Source organism: Myiozetetes cayanensis, unplaced genomic scaffold, assembly GCF_022539395.1.
Source record: "Myiozetetes cayanensis isolate MyiCay16 unplaced genomic scaffold, myiCay2020 scf19, whole genome shotgun sequence".
Taxonomy (NCBI): domain Eukaryota; kingdom Metazoa; phylum Chordata; class Aves; order Passeriformes; family Tyrannidae; genus Myiozetetes; species Myiozetetes cayanensis.
Window position 1 is genome coordinate 6,891,608 of NW_026087400.1, and position 25,812 is coordinate 6,917,419.

The window sequence follows — 25,812 nt, forward strand, 5'->3', positions numbered from 1 at the left end:
AGACCTTGTTCCAAAATCCCCTCTCAGTTCCTTTTCAGCACTATTGCATCTTACTGAAATCAGTTTTGTAGTAGTGCAGGTCAGCTTTTTGGGAAAGGCTGCTTGAGAGAGATACTGCCTGTATGTTAATTAGGGCCAAATATTCAATAAGCACGGGGAGTCATTGGTGGCAAAGCAGCAAAGTCAACAGATGTCATGTGGAGATTTAATCTGTTCTTTCCCTGCTCAGCATGTGGATTTGGGTTTATGCTCTGGTCTGTCTCGGCACTTGCATGTTTTCTTGGAACGGTTGTTTTACTTTCAAGTCTCTGATTAATCAAAGTCATCTTTACGGTTATGTCTTTTTCTCAAACATGGGCAAAGAGGCTGTTTCTAATTGAGGTGGGGTTTGTGGGGGGTTTAGGGCAAAGGACACAAAGATTAGCAGGAGTTCAGTTTTTCTTAATTTTATGTGCTGTACTATAAGTATAAAAGCACCAGTAATAACAGTAAAATAGCAGCAAATGTTATTGATACCCTATTACATTTTACAAATGAAAATATAATCTTTTTATTAACAAGTGCAGTCCAGACTCTGTGCATTAACTGTTTTAAAAGCAGTTTGATGCTTAACCAGCAAGCAGATCACTTAAAAAATACACACAAGAACTGAGGACTTCAAGAATTACTCTCTTTTGGGTGATAAATAGCTTTTCAGCATGATACACAGCCTGTGTATCTTCAATCCATCCTTAGCTAATTAACAAATAAAAGTACCCACCCATTAGGAGTTCTGTCCTACATAGGTCTCAGTGCTTTGTCCTTTGTCATATCAGTGTTCCCATTTTGGCTGGGAATAACTCTGGTCCAGCAATGTGAAATAACATTCCCAAGGTTTTCCAGCAGCCCAGTGGTAGAACGATTTGCTGCTACAGGGCTGGACAATGTAGAGTTTGAGCTTCTGCTGTCCAATTAAATAAGGATTATGCAATGTACAGGCCCGAGTATTGTGATGTAGTTGATGTTAAAGGCATAAAATTACCAAGTGTTAATTGCATTCACTCTGCATCTATTTAGAAATTAACATAAACTGATCCCTCTGAAGCAATTAGTATCCTAATGTAAGAACTTCAAAATGCCATGAAAAAACACTGATTTTTAAATATAAACCAGCAGAATACTTAAAGAAGCTGAAGAGTGGATGAAATCCTCTGTCCATGTTTTCATTATTTAGAACCAAATAAACTCCAAGCACCAAACACAAAACCCTACAAAACAAAGCCCCTCTGATTTTTCCATTTACTCCCAAAATGCAGTTCTCTGTCTGGTAAGAAGTTCAGTCTTCAGCAAAAATCCTTTGCTGGTTTTGGACTGAGTTTATTTATATTTGTTTCATACATGTTTATCCTTGGGGTGGGCCCATTAGGGATGAGAATTCCAGACTTTGTGGAACAAAATGCATTTCATAACTGGACAAAGCAAAGCCAGGGAGAGAAGGCACCGCTCACATGTGATTTTAAGCCCCCCAGTACACGTTAGTCCAAAGCCCTCATGATCATTTATCATCTTTAATCATCTTTATCATCATTTATCATCTTTAATGTTAAACCCTCCATTCTGAGACCATAAAGATGTGAATAAGTGAAATGAGTACACCGAGTTGTTCAGGGGACTTGACCACTATGGGCTTCCTGCCTGAAAGGAGAGAGGAGTTTGTGTATTCGTTAGCCAAGATTAAATTGTTTCATTAGAATAATTTTGGGAAACTACATGTGCATTTTATGCAGTTTTCATGGGTAAATCCTTTAGAATCAAAGACAATAGTGAGAGTGAATAATCATTATTTTTATATGTAAATTACTATATGTCGTGGTTTTGTCTTGGTTCAATTTACTTTTATACCCCCCATACAATTACTATCAGTTGAGAGAAGGTTTATGCAGACAAAAAGAGACTGAATTGGAAAAAAGTATGAGTATTTATTATTAACAAACTAAAACTAAAGAATTATATTTACAACAATTTTACTTAAGTAAAAGGTATTATGTATTTACAAAAGATACTTTTCCCCCCCACTTCCCTTTATATCAGTCCAAGGAGGAGAAGCAGTCCTTTTCTGTTCTCAGAATTTCAGCTCTCTCTCTCTCCAGTAACTCTGCAGCACTTTCGTCGCAGTTGGAACTTCTTTATCTCTCTTTCATTCTGTGTTGGCCTCCAGGGCTGGGCCTACCCCCCTCCTGGGTTAAAACCGAAGGCTGAGGGTTACCCAGGTCCTGAAGGGTTTCCTTCCATAGGCTTGTAAGGGGACACTTGCCTACTATGGATCTTCTTCCACAGGGTTACAGGGGATAATGGTTTAAGAGTTCACCCCTGTTTCCCTATGGAGGTCCCTCCCCATGGGAGAACAGTCTTTGATTGACTTCTCGGCATGGGTCCAGTCTGGATCCCTTACTCGGATCCCAATATCCCACCTGAGCCATTTTCTGCTCCAGCATAGGTTCTCTCTAGCACCAGCAGCACGGATCCCACACATGGATCCCAACATCCCTACCTGAACCGTTTTGTGTTCCAGCGTAGGTTCTAATACCCGTCAGGGTCATAAATCTTCAACAGCAGCAGCATGGATCTCTCACTGAGATCCCAAGCTTATCTGAGCCGTCTCGCTCCAGCATAAGCATCGATCCCTTCGAGGGTCACAAAGTCTTTAACAGGACTCTACCTCATCTGAGCCGCTTTTACTCCAGCATAAGGCTTTCTCTGTTAAAGTCACAAATCTCTGGTGCATCCACAAGCTCCTCTGTGAGCCGCAGGGGGGTCTCTTCACCCCAACAAATTTCTACAGGTGGCAGGGTTTTATTTTTCAGTTTTTACCCTGCTGAAGGGAGGGAGAGCGGAAGGGAGAAAAACAGCTCTCCCCTTCGAACTTTTTTTCTCTCCTGCGACTGCAGCTTTGACCTTGGAAATTCTGTTATCTCATGGCTGGAATTCTTCTGCAGCGATTTCTCGTCTAAGCAGTTCGTCTTTTAAACTTTTTTTTTTTCTTCACTCTCTCACAAGAGAGAAGAGAGACTTCAGTGTTGTACCTGCCCCCCCTCCCCCCCAAGCCGGGGGAGGAGGAGGCCTTGGCCCTTCTCGGGCCCGCTACCCTTCTCTCCTACATGGCTGCTGTTCCTAATTTCAACTGCGCAACCAACCTTTTCTTCCGTTTTCTTAAAGATGTAATTAACAAAGGCGTCACTGAACTTTTTGATTGGTTTTTTGTCTGGAAATCACCTGGACAAAACCATCCTCAACCCCAGGGACAAGTTAGTGGGCAAAACCACGACACTATACTATATACAGGTGCCAAGACTGTTGTATTGCACAATTTCTACACAGCACATAAGCCTTTCAGTCACTACACTTGGTGAACTAGAAATCTATTAAGAAAAAGGGGATGGTGTTATATTTTGGGCTTAGCTTTTAAGGAGGTTAAACACTTGAAAATCCTACACATTATTTTGTAATCATTCCACATCTATCCTGCACATTATTTTGAAGCATTTTGAAAGGTCTGTAGCCATTTTTTGGTTTAGATTGTGAGCAGCAGCTCTGCTTTTCCAGCTTGGAGGTGTACAGAGTGTGAGCCATTCAGTTCTGTTTTCAGGCTTCCTTATAGACAAACTGTTTGCTGAGTGTTACACACAGCATGATGGAGACCTGGGATATTGTTTTTTCAGTGCACTGTGTCAGTCATGAGCAACTTCAGAATTTGTGTCAACAGCTTTCCTGCCTTACAGTGGTAAAAAGGTGGAATGGTGAAGAACTAGGAAGGACAGGACAGTTATGCAAGTCTAGTAGGTTCCCTATTTAAACAGGGATCCAGGAGTGATTTATAAAGTCCACATATAGAGAATGAAGGGTTGCATTCAGAGAAGCGGAGGAAAAAAGACTAAAAAGTGTTCGATTAGATGTTTTTGGTCCTGAAGGCTATGAATAAAAGGAAATTCGTTAGCAAACACTCTTGTCTGGAACATTCAGCTTCTCCTCAAGCCTGCAGAAGTCTTTAGTGTGTTAATACACAGTTCCAGGATTGCTGAAAAATAAGGATCAGTGGTGGCCTTATGGTAAAGAAATCAGCAGTTACAGTCTGTAAAGCAGGCAGAGGAGAAAGCAAGTCTAAGCCAAAGAAGGTCTATCAGCTGTTATTATTGGCATTAATTTATTCAAAGCTTAACTGAGAGTGCTCAAAATACTTCTTGGTTCAGGATGTTTCCAAATTAATTCAAACCTTGGTAATCAAGGTAATGTCTAGGGGAGGAATTTATTATAGGGGTTCCCCCCCCTTTTTTCCCCTCCCTCTTCTTTTTACAATCTGATGAATATTTCATATGGAATTTACTTACTGAGCTGAAAAACTATCTGTATCAAGCAGGGTGTTCTGCTGCTTTATGAGATTTGGATTGAAAATGGAGTGTTGAGGGAGAGATGATAATTCAGGAAAGGGGTTTAGAGCTCCAGAATATGAATATACACATCATACTGTTGTCAGATTTTATCATTTTCTGTTTGCCATTCATTTTATATCAGCTTCATTTCCAGAAAGCTCCCTTGTCTCTGTCCATTCTGCCTGGCTGAAGGGATGAAAAACTACCCAGGTACAAAATGATACAGTTTAAAATCTCCTCCTGCATTCAGTAGGAGAACACAACAGGAATGGACGTGCCCTTGATGCTAAAGCAATGGAATGTGTCTCAAGAGCCCTCGGTTTGGTGTCCACTTTGGGCTCCAAGCAAGTAGATCACTTCTTCTCTGTGCCACAGTTTTGTACATGTATAATGAGTAATTACAGTCTAGAGACAGGCAGTGGCAGCAAAGGCAAGACAGGACTTTTATGAATTTATAATGCTCCTTGGAATGCAGCTTCAATCCCCTCTGAGATAGCTGAGCAATGATGGCGTAAGGTAATAACCATGTAAATGGTTGGTTTTGCTAGCTCATTTATCATGGATTGACAGGGCAAAAATTATGGGCTTAGAGTATCTGATGCAGAATTTAATATTTCTTCTTGTCTGTGTCCCCACTGAGGGGTTCAGTGTGGGCCTGGAGCATAGAGGTGTGTTAGGACTGGAATTCCCTAACCTTGCTGTGACTTCATGGGGAGAGAAACAGCTGCCTTTCCCTTCCCTACTGCTCTTCTTGGCCAGCTGCTAATGCTGCCTAATTGGAACAACTGCTTGCTAGATTTAATTAACCTAGAAAAACAAGGAGAGGCAGGCCAGTGAAAGTTGAGAAATGGCATCTACTTTTGTCTCTTATCTGTAGCATCCATGGCTGGTTATCGTTGCATCCTTCTGAAAAGGAGTTTGGAATTGTGAAATAGTACAAGCCTAACTCAAATGTCAAACCTGTGCAGTACAGCACAGTGACTCAGAAAGTAAAGGGATGTGTGAATAAGGTGCAGGAACCAAATCTTTACGAACAAGTTACTGGGTGTAGTGGTCTCTGTGTTACTGTCTGTTTGACCTTTCCTCACAGCATTGTGATAAAAATGTGACTTGAGGTAGGTTTGGGGTTTTTTCCTCGGGGAAGGAAAGAGTAAGTGACCTTGTACTGCTGCAGAGCTGCTGATATGCAGTGCTGTGTTTTTTGTGTTAGACTACATGATAAATTTGTCATTTTGTATTAGAATTTTACTGTGCCAAAAATACATCCCAGTCAGAAAAACTGCGTGTTTCAAATCTGGCTTTGTGATCTTATTTACATTAACTTCTGCTCATGAGTAATCTCTCTGAAGTCAATGGTATGAATCCAGTCATAATGAAATTATTTGTTGTTTATTTTCTCTCATCTGGTAATTATACTTTGCTATCTGATTCTGTTGTGACCCTTCAAGGAAAAAGACTCAAGAACAGAAATAAATTCTTTTTAGCTTCTGCACTGGAGCCAGTTCTGAAGAAATGAGAAGTTCTTGTATCTTGTTCTTAAGAGCAACACACAGTGTGGCAAGGAGTGTTCCTGTGGTGTTATGAAGGTTGCAGAATGAGGAGGGAACTATTCCTGATCTCCTGGTTTCAATCAGTAGGTGCTGTATCTCAGCAGCACATCCTGACTTGTCCATACAGCTCCAAACGGCTTCTGCGGGAATTGCACGGTCGTAGCTGAATGGAAAACGAGGTTTTCTTCCTTCAGCGCGCTCACCCCATGGGAGTGGCCGCTGTCCCTTTCCTGACCCCTCTGGAATTGTCCCCTCGGGGGGTTGCGGGTGCGATGCTGGGGAGGCCGCGAGGTGGCGCTGCGGGGTCGCGTTATCCCTGGATTAGGCGCGGGAATGGGTCGGGATCGAAGAGTGGGGATGGATTAAACCGCGCGTGCAGTCCCTTGTCCTGCCTAAATACAGTTCTCTTTCATGAAAAGATTTCTGCCGTTCCGGTACTGCCGGTTCCGCCCTGTCTTTCTTTTATCAGATCTGCTGCCTTACCCCGCATATTCTGATTGCTCAGGTCCAGAAGAGCTGCCCCTTTGTTTGAGGTCATGTCACCGTAGACAGCAAGGTCACCCTGGATGTTGAAAAGGGTGGAACCTCTGTGAAAGCTAAACTCACTCTTTAAAAAGCTGTACTAAGCTGACATGTAAATCCTGGTCTAAACTCTTGTGAAGTCACATGATGATTTATCTGAGTTTGGGCAGTTCCTTGGTCATGTGGCAGCTATTGGGGTGTGTGCTTAAAAAGGGCAAAAAACCCTCTCAAAACCTTGGCTTTGTATTGCTTTACCAGCCCTGAATATTTCCAGAGCTTGACTCCCATAAATTTTTGCCTGCTAAAATATAGAGTTGTCCCAGTGTGTTCTCCTAGAAAGTTCTGGTTCCATTTTGCATTAAGAAGTTTTGCTTTTCTTTTCTTTGAGTTTGTCAGCTTTGATCAATATTGATGGTGGTGTTAAAACTGAAGGAACTATTGCTGCAGGTGCTCTTTGTTTTTAATCACACCTGACTTCTGCCTCAGTGCACCTTCCTGGCAAGCAGGGGATCATTTTCAGGAGACACTGAGGGTTTCCCTGGGAGTCCTTCCCACGGCCATGGAGCAGCAGCTGAAGGTACTCTGTTCCAGAGCACTGGAGGGAATTGCTCAGTGACAGGCAGAATTGAACATGTTCAAGCTGCCTGAAGGGATGAGCTGACTCTAAAAAACTGCAGAAATCCCAAAACTCAGTAAGCAAACAGGGCCTGACCCCAAACCTACGTTGCAGAGAGGCTTTGTGACCTGTGGAGGATGGATGTGCAAGGATGCAGCATGGGAATTCCTGTTTCATACTGAAGGACAAAATCAGGAAGGCACACATCCAATGGGGATACCCAGAGGGCACACCCATATTGCCAAAACTCCAGGTAACCTCATGAAAATATGGGAAAAAAGCAACTGGCTGCTTTCCTGGACACCTGGCTGCCAGCTATTCTGAAAGGTGGGAACTCCTTTAATGAATACTGGATTTTGTGTGTGTTAAAAGGGCTGCACTTGAGGAGGATGTAAAGTCAGTGGCCACTTGCAGGTTTTATTTGCCACAGAGGCTGCCCAGTGCTCTGCACATGCAGACTCTGTGACGTGGCCACGTTCATTCACTGTAGAAACCCATCAGAGAGGGAAGAAGATTCCAGGGAAGAACTAGGCCTGCAGAAAAGTAAGCAAGAGGGTTTGTTATGAAAATAAAGGGAGGAGGATTTAAAAATAAATATCAGAATGCTCTGGAAACACATTTCCCAGAGCAACAACTTCCTCAGGGCCCTGCCCCCAGCTACTGTTTCTGGGATGCACAGCCAGGCTTCTCTAGGTACTTCTTACAGGTATGGATTGCCAAAGGGAAAACAGCAGGAATATTCCCAGCACTGGCATCATTTAGAGCATTTACCTTCAAAGAAGTTATTTTATTCAGTTGTCAGAAATCTCATGATCTGAGCAGAATGGGAAGGGAAAAAAAAAGGGCGGGAAAAAATTTTCACGCAAATAAACTGAATATTTCATTAGTGGAGAACTTCTCTTGAAAGAGGATTTTTCTAAAGAAAAAAGTAGGGAAAATCAGAATCTAAACATGAGAAAAGATAATGCAGTTAACAGGCTTGGACAAAAGAAGGCTGAATTAAAGATAATAAGCTTGTAGAAAATTCCTATTCCACATCTGCCCCACCACAAAAAAAGAGAAATCTCTTCTGAAAGTCAGACATGAGACCCAAGAATGGAGAAGCAACTGTTAGGACTTGGTTGGAATTATAACTGATTTTTTTTTTAAATTTTTTTTTATGTTTATAATTGCTATCCTCACAAAAGGTTGAAGCACAGTAAAAAAAAAAAAATTGATTTAAGCTAAACACAGTTAAAACCAACTGATTTTTCTCTTCCTCTCTACCACTAAATTCTACTGCAGGATTGTTTGGGCAAAGCACTATCTAATTTCATATTCTCAAAATAATTTTATGGCTTCTCCAGTTCTTGGATGATGGTTCAGAAGGTTGAGTAAATTCTGATGGATGCTGTATAGACAATACTACATTTTTGGTTGAGGTGAGGCGAGTCTGTTTAAGGCTTCTCAGAGACGTTGAACTGCTCTAATTATCTAGCACTGATTCTGACTTTTTACAGTTTGAATCAGATTTCCCTGGTGAGATCTTTCTCCTTGAATCCATATGTCATTGTGTCCATAATTCATAAATATTCACACAGCATAAAACAAGGCTATGTTCTCTAAATGCAAAGAAGGCCCTGGATTTCATTATGTAACAAATGTTGCCTTAGGTTATGTGTAGTCTTTGAAAGTGACTGTAATATATTCCAAGCTTTTAATATTCCTGTGTAATGTTTCTTTTTATTTTTTTTTACTCTTTTTTGTTTGTCTGAAGTGGGAGAGATTATCTGTACTCTAACATAAGCCTCCAGAATATCCAAGTCTACAAAGGTTATGGGACTGAGTCCTATTTTTTCCACAGAATAAATAACTTTTGAACAAAAGGCTTCACTATGTTGTTAGGCAGATTCCCTTCCTTTCCTTGCACTGCTGTTAAGCTGAAATGGATAATGTTACCTTCAGTAGTCGGAGAGAGGCAGCAGCTTGAGATGTAGCCAAAAGTATCAAAATTAAGAAAATAAGAATTCTGCAGTTAGCCAAGGAAAGTATTTTCCTGTAGCAGTGGGAATAGCAGCTCTCACAGAGAAACTGCTCCCAAACCTTTGGCAAAATGAGGATTCTGAAAGCAATTACAGAGCAGATTCCAACAGCAACATGACTCAGGGTTTCTGTAAGGATGGAAGGGCTGGTTAAATGTGGCAGCCTGATAAAAGGGCTTTTTGGGTTCGGTCTCCCAGTAAATTTAATTATAAACTCCTTGAGTGTTTGTTGAGGTTCATTTAATTAATTGAGATGGAGTCTACAGGACAGTGTTCTTTTTATTGTTCTATAATAATTTTCTGACCCTAATTTCCTGCTTGCTCATTTGGTTTGAATTGGACCAGTTCATGAGAAAAGCCTTCCCCATAAGGCATAAATTCTGTGTGGGGGACAATTCTTGGTAGATATTTGTTCTGCGAATTGGAATAATAAACTATTATAAGACTCCTATGGATTTGAAAGCTACTTTTCCCAGTGGCTGCAAATTTGAAACTTTTCTTTCATTACTGTCCATTTTTCAATTAATCCCACTGTGCAGTTTCATCTATTTGCTCTTCTTCCTTTGGCAAAATGCAAAAACTTTCTTGCCCACCACATGCACACACACACACCCCATGGACTTGTGTTACTGGCATGTCTGGACTTCATTGAAGCTCTGAATGAAAGGTTTGGATAGCACACCATGGATGTTTTTGACGTGTTTCATTAGAATTTAGTTTTCAGATTCTGATTTAAAGCCCATTGAAATAAAAGGAATCTGGACTCAGCAGGGTCTAATGCTTGGGGTAGTTTCTGAGAGCCTTCCTTTCACTGAATAACATAAACAGTCTCAATGAAGTCTGTGAAATTAGTCATTTAGTGCCTCTAGGGCTACAGTAATGAAAAACATCCTAAAAAAAACAAACTAAACCTTCTTCTCCATGGTGCCAAGCAGTAAGACAAGAGGCCACGGGCAGAAATTGATGCCCGGGAAGTTCCACCTGGGTATGGGGAAGAACTTCTCTACTGTGTGGGTGTGACCACGCTCTGAGGGTGTGGAGTCTCCCTCACTGGGGATATTCCAAAGCTGTCTGGGCACAATCCTGTGCTATGTGCTCTGGGATTGACCCTGCTCGAGCAGGGAGGTGGGACCATCCTCACCTATTCTCTAAATAAAATAATAATTGTATCTTTGGGATTGACAAAGCATATGCTTGGGTGTAATCTTCTGGAGTGAATTTTCTAAAACATCTGTTCCTGCAGAATTAGTCACAGCCAGTCAAAACATTACAGAACCAAAAACTGGAAAATAAGTTTTATTTTGCACTCATCCACACGAGTGCTTTTCTCATTGCATGTGTTTGGTGGTGATTCTCAGCAGACTAATTTGAAGTCAGATCCCAAGTATGAAAGAGCAAGACCTTGCATTTTGCATATTCTGCAACATGAGGCATTGGAAAAATAATAAAACTGTTTTCAAGAGACTTGTAAAATTGTTATATAAATTGGCACTTCTCCATCATTACAGTCTATTGCATGTAATCTATTGAAAGTGTTCTTGCTGATTGCTTTTTTTAATGAATGCACTTCTCAGTTCTGAGCTCTGGTTGGTCTCAGGATTTTAGGAGGGGCAGGGATTGTTAAAAACACAGGTCGTTTTGGTTCATCTCCAAAGTAAAATCTATTAACTAAGTGTTGGCAGCTGCATCTACCATTTTTTATATATTTAAATACATTTTTGATAAGAGTTGTTTGTCTAGATATAAGAGTGGGAAGTGCATCTATACCTTGTAACTTAATCAGCTTTTCAGAGTTCAGTGGAAATCAAGTCCTGGAAAGAACATTCGGATGAGAGGGTTTCCTGTGTCCTGTCAGAATGATGGCTTGGAATTGGTACAATGCCAGTACCTGTGAGAAATCTGTAAATTCTTCTGGGTTTGGTTATAATGCTCTGTAGGTCTTCCATAAAACTGCTTCTCAAGGCCATGCAGGGCAGTCCCAGGGCCGTGGCAGAAGGGTGTTTACAAGTGTTATACTTGAGAGACTTTGAATTGCCAAACCCATGGGGAGTCTGCTCTACCCCCTGACAAACTCTGATCAATAGTGTGACAATTCCTAAACAAATTGCCTCACTGACCCTGCTCGTGGTCATCCTCGGGGTGCCCCATTGCAGCCTCCAGCCACCTCCCTTCCCGGTGCAGCGTTCCACAGCACGCTCATTCCCACCCGAGGCCTTAGGCATTGACCCTCTGCTCACTGCCATCTCCTCCAACAGGTCAGGTCAACACCTGCAGCATTAGAGTGCACAGCTTGGTTTGTAAAACAATATATGATTTAAAATGAAACACTTCAGAGAAAGCAGTACTTAAGAGCCCTCACTCTGATGTGTCTCCAGCGTCACCTTTCTTGAGTCACTGAACAAAGTTAAATCCCTCCTTCAAATCTCCTGATTGGGAGTGAAATACTCATCTCCTCTTTTGTTGGTATCACCATGCTTTACATATCTCAAATGTCTTGGTTTCCTGGAGAAGTCTGTCTTTAACTGTTTGGGAAACAAATACAATACATGTTCCTGTAACGTTCTTAGAAACTTCCTGTCCCTGAGGGGAGGGATGTGGCTCTAAGGTCTTCCTGTGCTCTCCAATTTCATTTATTTCATGCAGATATCAGGAAGATACTTCTTTTATTCAAGATGCTAATCCATTTGTATGTTTAAAAGAATTTAAAAGGGAGGGAAAATGTAATAGCAAAATATCAATAGACCCTGCATCACTAATTTCTTTGGAGTTTTATGGGGTTTATCACTCTCTAGCACAGACTTTGACTGAATGTCTTCCAACATGTAGGAATCGACAGACAATATGACCTGTTAATTGGTTCTAAAATTGCAGTCTCATAAATATTTTTATTTACCTGAAAGCTTATTCTGAGCACTGTTCCTTCTGTTATCCCTGATCTCCTGATTTAAAAAAAGATTACGTGGTATAAGAACAAAATACCGTGACTGTAACCTGAGGTTTTCTTTAAACAACTTTTTAAGTACCTGCCACTTCATGATCTTCACGTACCCCTTCTTTTTTCCTGAAAAAGTACATGATGATGCCTCTGAAAATAAGCAACCCTCCAGTGGCTTTAGAAGGGGGAAATCTCCTTTAGCAGATTGCATTTATCAGTTTTCGATCTCTTTTCAAGATGAAAGGTGAAACAGTCTGACTTGACACAAAGAAATAAACCCCATCTTGCCTTTGAACTGTTTGCCAAGGAAGTAATGGGCCTATGGGGTTTACCTGTGCAGTACTGAATTTTGCTGAGAACAGCAGCTTTTCATGAAGCTTACAAAAACCTGTGAAATTCAGTTTTATCTTGGCACTGGTGGGGGGAGAGAAAGGATTTTTGTTTGAACAAAGTGCAGTTCTGAAGTGTGTTCTGCAAAGACGTCACTGTGGTGCACTGCAAACGCTGCCCCGTTATTCCAGGTGTCCCTTCAGGCACTCGGTGTCTCCACAGGTAGAGTGAGCCCTGTCTGCCTCATTCCTAAACCATCTTACTTTCTGATTATGGAATGTTTTTGACGTGTCTTAAAAAGCTTAGTGTTTTAAATGCTCCTGGACTGGGATGCTCTCGTGATTAACAAACCTGCCGTGATTAGCCCAAGTCTGAAATCTTTTCTCCTTTTCCGTTTGCGAACTGAAAGGCTTCATGCCAAGAGGAAAGCACAACAATATGGATATCTTCAGTTTCTCCAATACATTGCAGAAATCCTGTGAATAAATAAAAAGTGTTTGTAAACTCTTGGGGCGTGAGAAGCTTTCTAACATGTGGTGGCCACATTAGTTTTTCAGACCCAGAAGCAGCACAGTGCGGAGTGAAGCTGTACCAAAAGAGCATTTTTTAAAGCCTCCTTGTGATTCTTTGGACTTCATCATCCCAAGACTCATCTTTCTTGCTCACTTGTTATTGGCATTGAGGTTCATGAAAAGAAAGAAGCCTTGAAACAATATTTGACGTGAATAATATTTGTTGTAATTTAAGACTATTCCAGTAGCCAAGAGAAAAAACAACGACTACCTTTCTTATTGCACTTTGGACATAGCTGAAAACTGTTGTTCTTTGCACTAAATCAGCTTTTCTCTGCCTGCAGACAGTTTGTGAAATAATTATGCAGACAGTAGTTTTTTACACTGCATATGCACATATTCATGCAAGCAAAGCAGAGAGGAACAAGCACTATTAATTAAACTTAAATTAATTAAAAGTTAGTCTAGTATTTATTTTATTGAAAGTGGAGACTAGTATGGGAACATTGCACAATAAGTCCGAGAAACTCTGCTTAAGGACTGGAAAATTTGGAAAAGCATGGGCAGAGCACCTTCAGATTTTGATGATTGCCCATCTTCATTGTTCTTCTGGGCTCTTTCTTTGCTTGCTGAGCATTCTTTTTAGACCCAGTACTGCAGAAAAGGCAGGATTGCTTCATGCATCTTTCAAGCAAGACTGTTATCCAGACTATCCATGTTGTTGCTGCTGTTGTGGTGCAAGTGTGGTGGTGTCTGTGCCAGGTTCAGTTTGTGACCAGGTCCAGTCCCAGACCCTATGTTGTAACACCCCAACGTGCCCAGTTATTTCCCACCTTATGAGGTGGCAGCAACACAAAGAACTGTAGAAATCCATTCTATCCCTTCTCCAGTGCCTTCGTATCCCTAGGGAAAAACCCACCCCCTTTTGGGGAAGTAGGATTTGTGGTAAAGCAAAGACTGATTGCTCATTTTGACACATTTTGATCAAAGCAGTTAAAAAGTATTTCTTTTGCTTTGATGCATCTTGTTCTGAGTTAAAGGCAGATAAGCCCCAGGGTGTGCAGGACTTGGACCTAGTGAGGATCCAAGTGAACACTGGGTAAAGGCAGGAAAGATTCTGTTCTTTTTCAGTAAGTTTTGAATTAAGTCTCGGTGGAAACTTATGTCCTAGGCATCCCTATGCTGGATTTCACTGCTCCTTCGTTTCTCTTGGGGAGCTGCATGGGGAAAGCTGCCAGGGGGGCAAGGAAGTGATTGTAGCCTGTATTCACTTGTGAGATCACGTTTTGGGGCTTGGGGGAGCCAAGCTCAAGAAAGATGCTGATGAACTCCTACAGAGTGTCAGCAACTGCTTGGAGCCCTGAAATCCTGAGTATTCCCAAGCCAGAGCCTGGGAGCCCTGGGTTTGTCCAGTGCTGCATCACTGTCCCGGTGACCTCAGGGGTGGTTGTGCAGACAGTGGACTATGGTGGCTCCTGGGGGCACCAGCAACAGCCACAGGGTCCAGCAGGGAAAATTCTGAGTAGGTAGAAGGAGAAAATTCTTCCAGGTGAGAGTGTTCAGTCACTGGACTAGAGCCTGAGAGAAGCTGTGGACATTTTGATTGGGAATTTTCAAAATTCAACTGGACAGGGTCCTGAACAACCTTGATCTCAACTTGAAATTTTCTTTAACTTTCAAGTTAGCTGTGAAATTGGACCAGATGATTTTCAGAAGTTTCCTCTTAAATATTTCTCATTTTATCATTCTACAGTAAACAATTAATGATACAGCATCTTCAGAAAAACTTTTTCCTTCTACTGATCCAGGTCACCATGTGGTCCCACAAATAGCTGTATAAGCACAGGCATAGGTACAGTAACTGTGGCATGAAAAAAATAGGATGGAAAGAGGGACAAGTAGTAATCAAAGGAAGCCTCACACATAGGCTGTGATGCTGGACACATCAAAAGGGGGAGTGTGACACCAGGCACTCCTGGCATTTGTCCTTGACTTTGTGCCAAGAGCACCACTACACCACTAACAGTTTGGGGATCACTTCTGACAGACACCATGTGGGAGTGGGAGATCAGACTAAGATCATCCCGTGCAGTACTAATTGCTTAACTCTGGGTAAGCAGCCAGGGACTGAGAGCTCTGTATGGGAAGTCAAGGGTGTTGTAACAGATCAGTGCCATGTACAGAGACCAGGGTGATCAGCATCAAAACGTTGATCTTTGGTCCAAAAAAATCGAAATCATAATCCTGACTTCTGATAAATGTTTCCTTGTCACGATTCTATCATTGACACCAGTACTTATATCTTAATTAAAGCACAGTAATGTGTAATCCTATAGCTCTGTGTTTGAAAGATGGACAGAAAAAGTATTGCAGTAATCACATTTGAGAGGGGAAGAAAGCACATATGGAATGCACATGTAGGTAACTAGTTGGGGAGGCATGTTGAGATTCTTGCAGAAATAAGGAAATAAGTGAAAAAACTGTTGTAAATACTAAAAGCTAACAATTCCCAATATGAATCTTAATTATTTTTTTAAAAGGTAATAAATCAAGGGTGTGTGTTCAATCTTTAGTTTCATTCTTGAACTTTAATAAGGTTCAATGCAGGACATGTGGAGTCTTCTTGTAAGTAATAACAAGACTCATTAAAAAGCCTCCACAGTGACTGAAAATCATGGTTTCTGAAGTGTTCTGTTCCAGATGTCTTTCCTGGTATGCCCATGAGCACAGGCTACAACAGAGCAGTGCTGGGATTTTTGTCTGCCTGTGCTTTTGTCTGTTATGGGAACAAATGTTTGCATCTGGACAAAGGCTGCTCCGCTGCTGTATCTCAGGGAGAAGAGCAGGATTGCTCCTAGCCTTCCTATTAAAAAATAAACAAAAAACAACAACCAAAAAAAACCCCAGAACAAACATCTTTTTCCTTCATTTTAATTGTTTTCTAATTTTTAAGTGTATGATGGACACTTTCTTTCCTCCTTTTCCCCATTTTTCTCATCCCTCCCATCTTCACAGCTAAAGAAAGGCCAAAAAGAGGGTGATTTAGAAGAGCAGATGAAGTAGCTGTCTCCTGACCCAAACCTTTGGAATACTGGCAGTGTCAGGCCTGGGAACATTACACTTTGGAGTGGAGCAGCTCCTTTATTGCACTAGGACAGAACTGCTGTGGATTGATAGCTCTTCCTATCATCTGTGCTTTCGGGGTTTGACGTTGTCCCCAAAATTAGCAGTGCCAAGGGTGATGCTTAGCAGAATGACAGCTGAAAAATGCAACTAAATGGTTATTTATATCCATGTGCTGTCAAAAGTTGATCATTTCTTCTTCCTCCCCCAAACCAGACGGGAAGAAAATGAGTAGGTAGAAACAGGAATGACAGAGAGGCAGAGGATGATGAGTGTATGTTCTCCCATGTTCCCACTTCCAGTCTGTCACCCCTGCACGGCACAGCCGCTGAAGTCCCTGGTGCTTTAAGAGAGGACAGGTGGGGTTGGGTGGTTGAAGGAGGAGGTGATGTCCGTAGTAAGTCACAGGATCCAAACACAGTTTGCTCTTGGCTGTTGGTGGTTTGCTTTCCGGTGATTCAGGCCGTGGTCAGGCCCAGCCCTCCCATGTGCGTCCGTGAGTCTTTCCTGCTCACATCTTGTTTATCAGATAGTAAACACCAAAGATGTTCTCAGACTACTGTGTGTGTGCTGGGAGCAGCCTGGATGCTCCTGTAAGTGTCATTCCATACAGGATAATGTGCCCTTTCCCCCTTTCCCAGTTCTATGTTAGTAGCTAAGCCGTCACTCTCTTTTTTTTTTTCAGTATAAAACTGGAATAGGAATGCTGACTTCCTTTGCTATTCCTTAAAAAGTAAAACTTGTGAATAACAATACTATATAAAAACTGATTTTGTGTTCTCTTGGCTCCTTAGATAGAAAAAGAGGAGAAAACTGAAGGATTTGGGCTTTGGTGATGCACTTTTTGAGAAATGCATGATTTACAGATCTTGCCAGGTTATGGATATTTTTTTTCTCCTATATCCTCATCTGTTTTGCTTAGTAATTCCCAAGTCTGCACTGAACCTTAACATAGATTTTGATACTCAATGTGTAAAGGGTGTAAGCAATTTCAACTACTTCATTTCAGAGGAATTCTTCCAGAAGGGTCATCTCACTCCTCCTGAATGACAGATACGTATTTGTTTTATCAAGAGTGCTTATAAACACAGGCCCTCCCTTCCAGTTAGGGTTACTCAGGAAATCAGTTAATTAGTGATGTCTAAATCTTACTACGTTCAGTGAAAACACTCGAAGGGTCTGTGTCTGGCCTTAGAAATTGTTATTAAGATTTAGGGAACTATTTATGGTTGGTACAGGCTGGTATTTCCTGTAGTGGGAAAGATTATTTCATGGAAATCACCAATAAGGTGAAATTTCCCAAACAGCAGGAATAGTACTGATGGCATTCACACTGACAAGACAAATTACTGTTATGCTTGAGTTCTCCCTTTCTGCTGAGCTCCTCTGTAACCCCAGTCCCTGTGGAAGTGCTGCAGGGACAGTGCCACACTTGCTGCACGCCTGAGGAACATTTGCAGGCAGAAGGTTCTGCTCTGGAAGCTAAAAGAGCCGTTCAGAACATCAACTTCCCTTTGTCTTTGTGCACTGCTTTTGCAGATGAGTAATTCCACGCTCTTGTTTATCCTTCTGAAGAGGCACTTCTCGAGAGCCGCGCTTTTCCCATGCCGTGTAGTATTTGTGGAGTGTGGCCTTTGCTAACTGCAATCAAGAGAGGCCGTATAAACACACAAGTATTGCAAGTTGAACTTGAATTCTGCAAGATATTACCTAATGAAAACCCAGGAGCAAGATGGATCTGATCCCCAGAAGGCAGCGAGAGCCTCGCAGATAGAGGGTGAACAGTGTGTGGGGAAAGGGTTTGGTTTCCAGTTGAACTTGGGGGAGGCATTGCCTGTTTACAGCCTTGGTTTGTTGTTGGCGAAGCAGAAATGATGGTATTGACTGCTGTGAATTGCTTTGAGAGCTGTGGATAAACTGTGGGATGTAGGAGTGAGATAATACCGTTCTCCCAGCCCGTACAGTAGACTCTCTGCAGTTCCCAAGGGAGCTGACTAGGTTCACTCCTGGCAGCATTTCAAAAGTAAACAGCCGTTTCTGCTTCCCTCTGTATATCCCTGTCTGCTAGAAAAGATATTTAACATCAAGTACTGGAGTAGTGCCATTGTTTCCAATAGATGTTGTGATTAGCCCGGAGTATTTTGAGGGGAAGGTGTGCTACGAAAACTACTGAGTGAAGACAAGGGTTGGCCACGACTGCAACTGAAGATAATTGCCCTTAATAGAAAATGCAATGCAGTTATCATTTTTGTCCTGTTCCAGAGACTGATCTCAAATGGACCAAAAACTCTATGTTGACAAAAACATTTTAATTCAATACTGATGATAAGGGGCATTTGAGTATTTAACATCCCCTTCCAGTTTTCCAAATGTGCACTTAAAACTTCAAGAATTTCTGCAAAAGCTGGATTTAATAAAAAAAAAAAAAGACACATTTTATATTCTGTTTCCTTAGATTAAAAAAGATATAATTGTGGAAAGCAACGCAGCCAGAAATTTCAGCGTACCAAAACTTTGTTATATAAAATCAAGATGTAAAATTCCTGAGAAGCTCTTATTACCAGACAGCTACAGACAGTGACCTACCTATCAGGTATTAGAGCTTAACTCTAACTCATTTTTTATTGTCTTCAGCACTCCTTGAGGTTTTTTCACATGCAAAAAATGGAACAGAAGGTGTGAAGTGGTATGCTACGATTTGTGAAAGCAAGTTGCACAAGCATTTGGGTAGCTGTGCTTCGGGCCAAGCTCTAAATCAATTCAAGTCCAGATCAGATCATTCATGAATCACAAATCACTTCCATATGAGGAGGACTTCTCCGTGAGTCTGATAAATAAATCTCCATAATCAAAACCGGGACTGCCACTTGCCTGCAGTGGTGGTGTCAGAAGGAAGGGACAATGGAGGAGAGAAACTCAATTTTATTCACATTTAATGTTCTTTCAGACAGAACATTTTGGAACAGCAAGGACACTCTGCAGTATTTCTGCTGTTGCTGCCACACAGAGGTGTTTTTGTTGTCACACAGAAACTTTATTTAACCCTGTGAGGGGACTTTGTCTGCAATAAGGAAAATACCCCAGTGTAGGTGCTTTACCTGTAGGAAGGTATAGAGTGAAAATGCCAAGGACACAGATGGTCAGACAAGGACAGTGGCATGTTGTATTTATGGGCAATTACAAGAGTGAAGTCCCTGGAAAAATGCTGCTTCAGTGGAGTTACAGAAAAAAACCTGGCTTGGATGTTTTTTACAGTGTGTCTCAACCATAAATTCCTCCTTTATGTCAATTGAGCTGTCATTTTCCATGAAATCATAACTGGAATAGATGTAGTTGATTACAGTTGTGAGATGGACTTACTATTTTTAGGAGGGAAGGACTGCATAAAAAGCTATTTAATTAGGAAATATGTTATACTTTTAGTTTGGCACATTTCTGAAATTCCAAGGATTTTTGGCTTCCTGTAGAAAGAAAACTTCTGCCTTTTAGGCAAATACTGTGAGTGTTTGAACCTTTCAAGCTTTTTGCTGCTTATGACCGCTTTTGACAGATTGCTGGATGAGTTAATGATCTTAGATATCCTTAAATGCCTCCTTCAGTGTAAGCAGGTCATCGGGCAACAGAAAGTTCATTTACAAGTTTGTCCTAATGACCCATCCACCAAAGTTTATAATCATTCAAGGCAGTCTGCCTCTTTCTACCCAAATCCTCTGAAAGACCAGGGTTTTCTAGGGGAGGAAAGGAAAGAACTGTATAAATATGGGAGGATTTCACAGAAAAAAAAAATTAGGTACAGTTTGATTTAGAAGTTTATTTAAAAGAATTAAAATATATAGTGAGACTTCTTTTTGATCTGTTTTCTTAGAATTAATGTTTTAGTGTCCCTGTTGCTGGAATACATAAACTTTGAGTGATGTCACATAGGATTTCCTCTCCTTAATTATATATAAGGCACTTTTTTAGTGATGTTTAACCTGTGTTTGAGCAAGTTCTCTCTTTGTCTCTGTAAAAGATATACAGCAATGGGCAGCAGAATTGGGTTTTTCTGTGCAGTTTCAAAAACAGTGTTTTATATTTGAGAAGCTGGAACAAAGACTGGACAGTTGCAATACCAATCATATGATGCTGGTAACAGAAAACATGAATAAATAGTAGGAATAATGTCTTCCTAATGGGTTTACATCTACAGCTGATTATTTAAAAGCACACTTCAAGTGCAAACAACACTTCAAGTAAGGTCGATAATTGTTTAATCGTGAGGAATTGAGCTAATATGCACATTTGACAGAGAAACTGAAAATTTCCAGAAGAATTTTTCAAGAAAGTTATGTTTTGTACAGCATGAAATGTCCCTGTGGCTCTTAAGTGAAAACCATGCTTGACTAACATCTGAAGGCTGTTTTCCAGAGATGAAATCTGCCAACACTGGAATCTGCAGTAGGAGAAATACATGAAGCACAAAAAGCGGTGTGCAAGCTCTTCACTGTGTACAAACAGAAGAACACTTGAAAAATAAAAGCTGACTGACTTAGGAACTTTTGGGATGGCTGATGTCCTAGTTCATGCTGTTAGACAACCCCGTTATAAAAGTGATATTATAGATTTTAAAAAAAGAAAAAAAGCCATACCTTATTCAGGCCAGCTGAGGAGAGACACTCTTATCAAGAACGCTGGCAGCTGTGCAAAAAAAGAGTAAGAGTGTAGTGCAGTTCCTCTTGCTGCAGCAGAGGTGACAGATGCTGGAGGCCTCTCAGTTCAGACACTGAAGCTGTGCCATATTCTTTCTTCACCAGCATTTCTTGAAAATTAGGAACGGGGAGTGCGAAGCTCGTGTTTCTTCCAACAGGCAGTGTTTGTTTTGAAATTGGTGTTTTTCACACAGCGAGACAGGCACAGTAGAAGGAGTTTGGCAACAGGCATTGCCTTGTGAAATAAATGATAGTGCTGCATGTGGGGAAATAAAGGCTTTGGGACCTGTTTATGTGCACGTGACTGGTAAAATGTGTGCGCTCGGTTTGCTCTGTGGTGTTTGGGAGAACACATTTACAACATCGGCGAAATGAATCAGCCTCACAGTCAAATGCCCTGCTCAGGAATCCTTTGCTCCTGGCATTTCATGTCCCAGGACAGAGGCCCCAGTGCCCACACGGTCTTCTCTGGAAAGCACACGGTGGAACAGCTTGGCTGGGGCTCCGTGGTGTGCTGCCCTTAGGGACACGTACAAGATGCTACACAGATTTGTACCTCAGGGATTGGACACAAGGAACTGGGGTGTGCATTTCAGTATTACTGGTGCGAGCAGCAGTTGCACTATTGAGGCATTTCTGAGCAGCTCAGCACAGTGAACTCAATGTCCATTAATTTGTTTTCTGGGAGTCTTCCAGGGAATGTACCTTACCAGTGAGTTGGTTCATGCCCCTTGCTTGGTTTTCTTTGGGTTTTCCCCTAAGACTGCAGTTCCTCAGCTTAGATTAATGGTAATAACATGTCAGTGTTCTTCTAACCCTTCTGTTTGAAAGCATGTGTGGGGACTGGAATCAACCAACCTTACATTGTTTCAGGACAACCAATATGTGCCTGAATGCACAGGCAACCATAACCAAAGGAAACAGCTTTTCAGACCTTTCATATGCCCCAGTTCTCTTCTGAATCATCACCAGAACCACTCAGTTCCATGTGTGCCTGCTCCTCTACGTGGTGTTGTGTAGACTTCTTGTTTCACTTAGGCAATAGCTGACCAATTCTTTGCAAATGTTCAGAGAGGTACAGGGAGAGTTCCACCACAAGGCATTGATCCTTCACATGTTCTCTAAGATGACCAGAAGCACTTATTTAATTAGAGAGAAAAATGGCTTAGAACTGGGTCCACTGGGATCTTAACATAGACATTGGCTTTGGTCTTGCCCTTGTGTTAGTGTTTGCAATAAGAACAATTTGCCCAAGATCCCATAGTAAGATAGCAGAATCAGAACTCTGATCCAGGGGTTATTGAACTCTGATGAAGGATTTCCTCTCCATAAGTCTTCTTTTTTTTCTTCTCTGCTTCTCCAAATACAGAGTATCCAATCTCTTTGGAACTTCGCTCAAAGAAAGAATGTTAATCAAAGACAAACCTTAGGGTCTGGCACAGGTGTTTTGATTGTATTAATTTGTGATCAGATTTGTGTAAAGAAAGGTTTTACACTGAAGAATTCAAATTCTTAGGTTCAGTCTGGTTCTTAGTTGTAGTGTCTTAAATAAAACACTGAAAACGTGACCCTGAGCTGACCCGTGACTATCCAAATTGACACCAGAAGGGGATGTAAACTGACTTCATAGTGAAATTAATGGATTCCTCTTCTGTGATAGATATGGGGAAACAAAGTACAGATTTAAAAAAACATCCCTTTGGGAACTGCATCTTAATGGTATCAGGGTTGCATAAGCATATGCACAGTTCCAGGAATCTAATGGAGCCTCTGGGCTTTGATTTTGCATTTGCTTTTCTCTGGTTATGTGGCTCACCTCATGCACTTGCCGTTCAATGTATCTTTTATATTGCTACAACAGTTTGCACATTTATTTTTTAATGACAAAAGGCTCCAACCCTCTTCACATCTGCATGGAAAGAATTTGCATAGCTAAGGATCCACCCCTAAGGCAGCTCACCTCCAGAGCCATATAGATTGCCAGGCCTGGAACACCAGAGGGGAGCACTGGGACACTGAGGCATTTCCACATTTAGTCAATTCTTTGTTGGGGGGGGTGAGAGGAGTAATTATAAAAACAAGACCACTAAATCAAAATGAACTGTGGAAAAAAAATTACAGTTATTTAACTGATTGCAATAGAACAAATAATTCCTGGACAGGTATGGCAAAAGTACAATTAATGAAGCACGTAAATAGTCACTGACTCAAGGGAGTGGTGGTTCACACTCTGAAACAGCTTTAGCAGAAATGATCCATTAATAAATGGGATTGGTTGTCTAATGGAATTTCCATTATAACCAATAAAAGGAAACTCTCACGTTCTGTAAGAGTATTTCATTGTTTAACATACTGGCCCTTCAGTATCTGAATTACCTTGTCCATACAGGATTTTTACAAAAATATTTAAAGGAAAAACAGAGTCTGAATGTCAAAGACTTGTAATCAAGTTTTTGTTAAGGGGCTTGAACTTCAACCAATTCCATTTATGTTGCTGGAGGCATCTGCAGGAAGCGTGAGCCAAGGTATCCATTTACCAATGCCTGATGATAGCACATGGTAAAGGTATTTAGATTCCTAAAGTAACACAGAGGTGCAGCAGGAGTTTGTAGACCTATACATCTCCCTAACTTCTGAAAGTGGTGCATTCAGGAAATGACCAGCAACCTGCTCTGTTTTAAAATGGACAAGGATCACACTGAAATAAAACAAGAACTAATCCAGATCTGGGCAGGGGTGTTCCATGTGGACACTGGGGCCATTCTGGGCTAAAACCCAGTAAGAGCCCAAGGCTTCAAGGAGGTGTTTCCTGTGGCAGAACAGGAGCCGAGACTTGAACCTCACCTCAAACCTCTACTGAAGCTCAGTTGTGCTACCAACTATCAGCATGGATCTGCAGAGATACCTTTGAAGTGCACATCAAGGCACATCTGCCTTCTAAAGCACTGCTGAAAATCTTGGAAGTCAAACTGCTCTTTAAAATGTGCTTTTAAGCAAACAGAGAGTGCAATATGCTCTGTTTAACTTGCTTAGCATTTTAAATCTCTCAATCCTGACATTTTTTTGTAGCATAAAGCTCTCCAGATCAGGTTATATTTTATGCATTGTAAAACTCTAGTAGTGAAAACAAACACTGTTTCCAGAGTCATCTGTTTGCAATTTTGCTTGATTACTCTTCCAATAGATTTCAAGCTGAGGATTGAAAGATTTAACGTTCACATGGACAGAATTTGTTCCTTTTCTAATGATTAGCTTTAGCTACGTTATTCAGCCTTACTTATGTTAGCCTGCGTTTTGCTCTTATCAAGACACACGATTTTGTCTTCTTAAATCACCTTACATCAAATTGCCCTGACTGTCCTCAGCAATCTGTCACAGCAGAGTTATTTTTGTCCAGCTCTTCTGAAAGCCAGCTCCTAAAAACAACATCTGAGCACGTGTGAGATGCCGGATGCTGCCAATGGGGGATCAATATAGGGATGACATAACAGGATAAGGATCTACAGAAGAACTCAGCCCCCAGGTTTTGCAAGCATTTTGTGTGTGGGGAGCAGCAGAAGCAGCAGAGTGGTGTCCCCAAAAGCAGGCACAGGTACAAGGAGCCAGTTATTCCAATGCCCAGAAAGTGAGATGAGCTCTGGAGGAGGACGTGGCCCCTTCCACGCTCGTGTCAAAGCCTGAGGCTTTCACAAAGCCCAGCCAAGGAGTAAGAGGTGGAGGTGGTGGTGGAGACCTTTGTCTTCATGGCACTCACCCACTCGTGCTGAAACGTTGCCTGAAGGGCTTTGCTGTGACATAAATCCTGTACTTCTTGTACTTCCTTCTGTGAACACAGGGAACAAAACAGGGCTCTCCTCGCTCGCTCTCTCTCTCTCAGCCCTTTGCATCTGACAACGGCATTCACATCTCCTCTCCTTTGAGGCTAAAAGTCTTAAATTCTTTTAAGGCTCCCTTCCACATTGTTTTCCAGGCCTTTGGTCATTTATTGTTCTTCTTGCTATTAAAAACTGGAAACTGAACTTTTGTTAACTGGGAAATAGAATGAGAGCTGTGGAACCCTGACAGAATTAGAGCACATTTGGACATATATGGTTTTACAGTGAATAGAGTAAGAGCTGGAACTAATTTCTTTTACGAAAGTAAATACAAAGTTCTTTTGTAAAAGTAAATAGAAATGTCCTTAAAATATCCCAGACCAAGAATAATTCTGCAGTACACCTCACTATCCCAATGTTATATGTTGAAAAAGCATTTAATGCTAACTTCTGCAAATAATCCTTTTATGATTTATCACATTTTAAGAGTTGTTTCTTAGTTTAAAACACTTACTGGTTGTATATGACATTAATTCTGTGTATAATTTTTAAAGAATTGTATTTCAAATTAGCTTAACACCTTCTAGTTACAAATTCAGAGTAGGTAAACTGAGTCACTGAGAGCTGAGGAATATTAATGCTGACATTTTCTATAAACATATGAAATTAGGTAAAAAATATCTCATGGTTGTTAACTGTTCCCAGATGGAATGAGAGTAGTTCAATGCCAGAATCCAGCACATAGAACTTTCAGGTATATGCTTATGGCTTATGGATTTATTTGGAAATATCTACAGTAAACTTTAGGGTTTCCCTCTTTTGAGTCTGGTAGTTTGATATAACATTATTTCTCATTTCCATTCTTTGGTGTATTCACAATGGGCTGATTTTTACATTAAATGCACATTGACACAGTATTTTCAGCTACTGTGCAGAATCCCCAAAACCAAACCACTTGAAAGTGGATTTCCTGTAGAAAAAGACTGGATTTTAATTTCTTGAGGCAAAACCAACAGTAGCACCTGTAGCCCACTGCTCGAGGGCTAAATCTGCCTGCACGTCAAAGGAAGAACCCGGTTTGTTCATGGGGTTTGTCCCAGGATTAGGCCAGTTGATGGTTACATTTATAGCAAAAGGGACACAAAACTGCAGTGTCACTTTTTACACATAGTTATTATCATGGAGTGTTGTTACATATTCATAATTCTCAGACTGCTGAAGGAGAACTGTCAGTCTCTTGAAGAAGGCAAGTTTTTGTGTGAGCTGGATGTATGAATTCAGAGGGGAAAAAGTT

General features: G+C 41.2%; 1 long non-coding RNA gene across 3 annotated transcripts in view; it reads left to right on the forward strand.

The window, feature by feature from the left end:
- LOC126639281 (uncharacterized) overlaps positions 1–25,812 on the forward strand; it is a 122,603-nt gene that overhangs the window by 28,741 nt on the left and 68,050 nt on the right. The window lies entirely within an intron of this gene.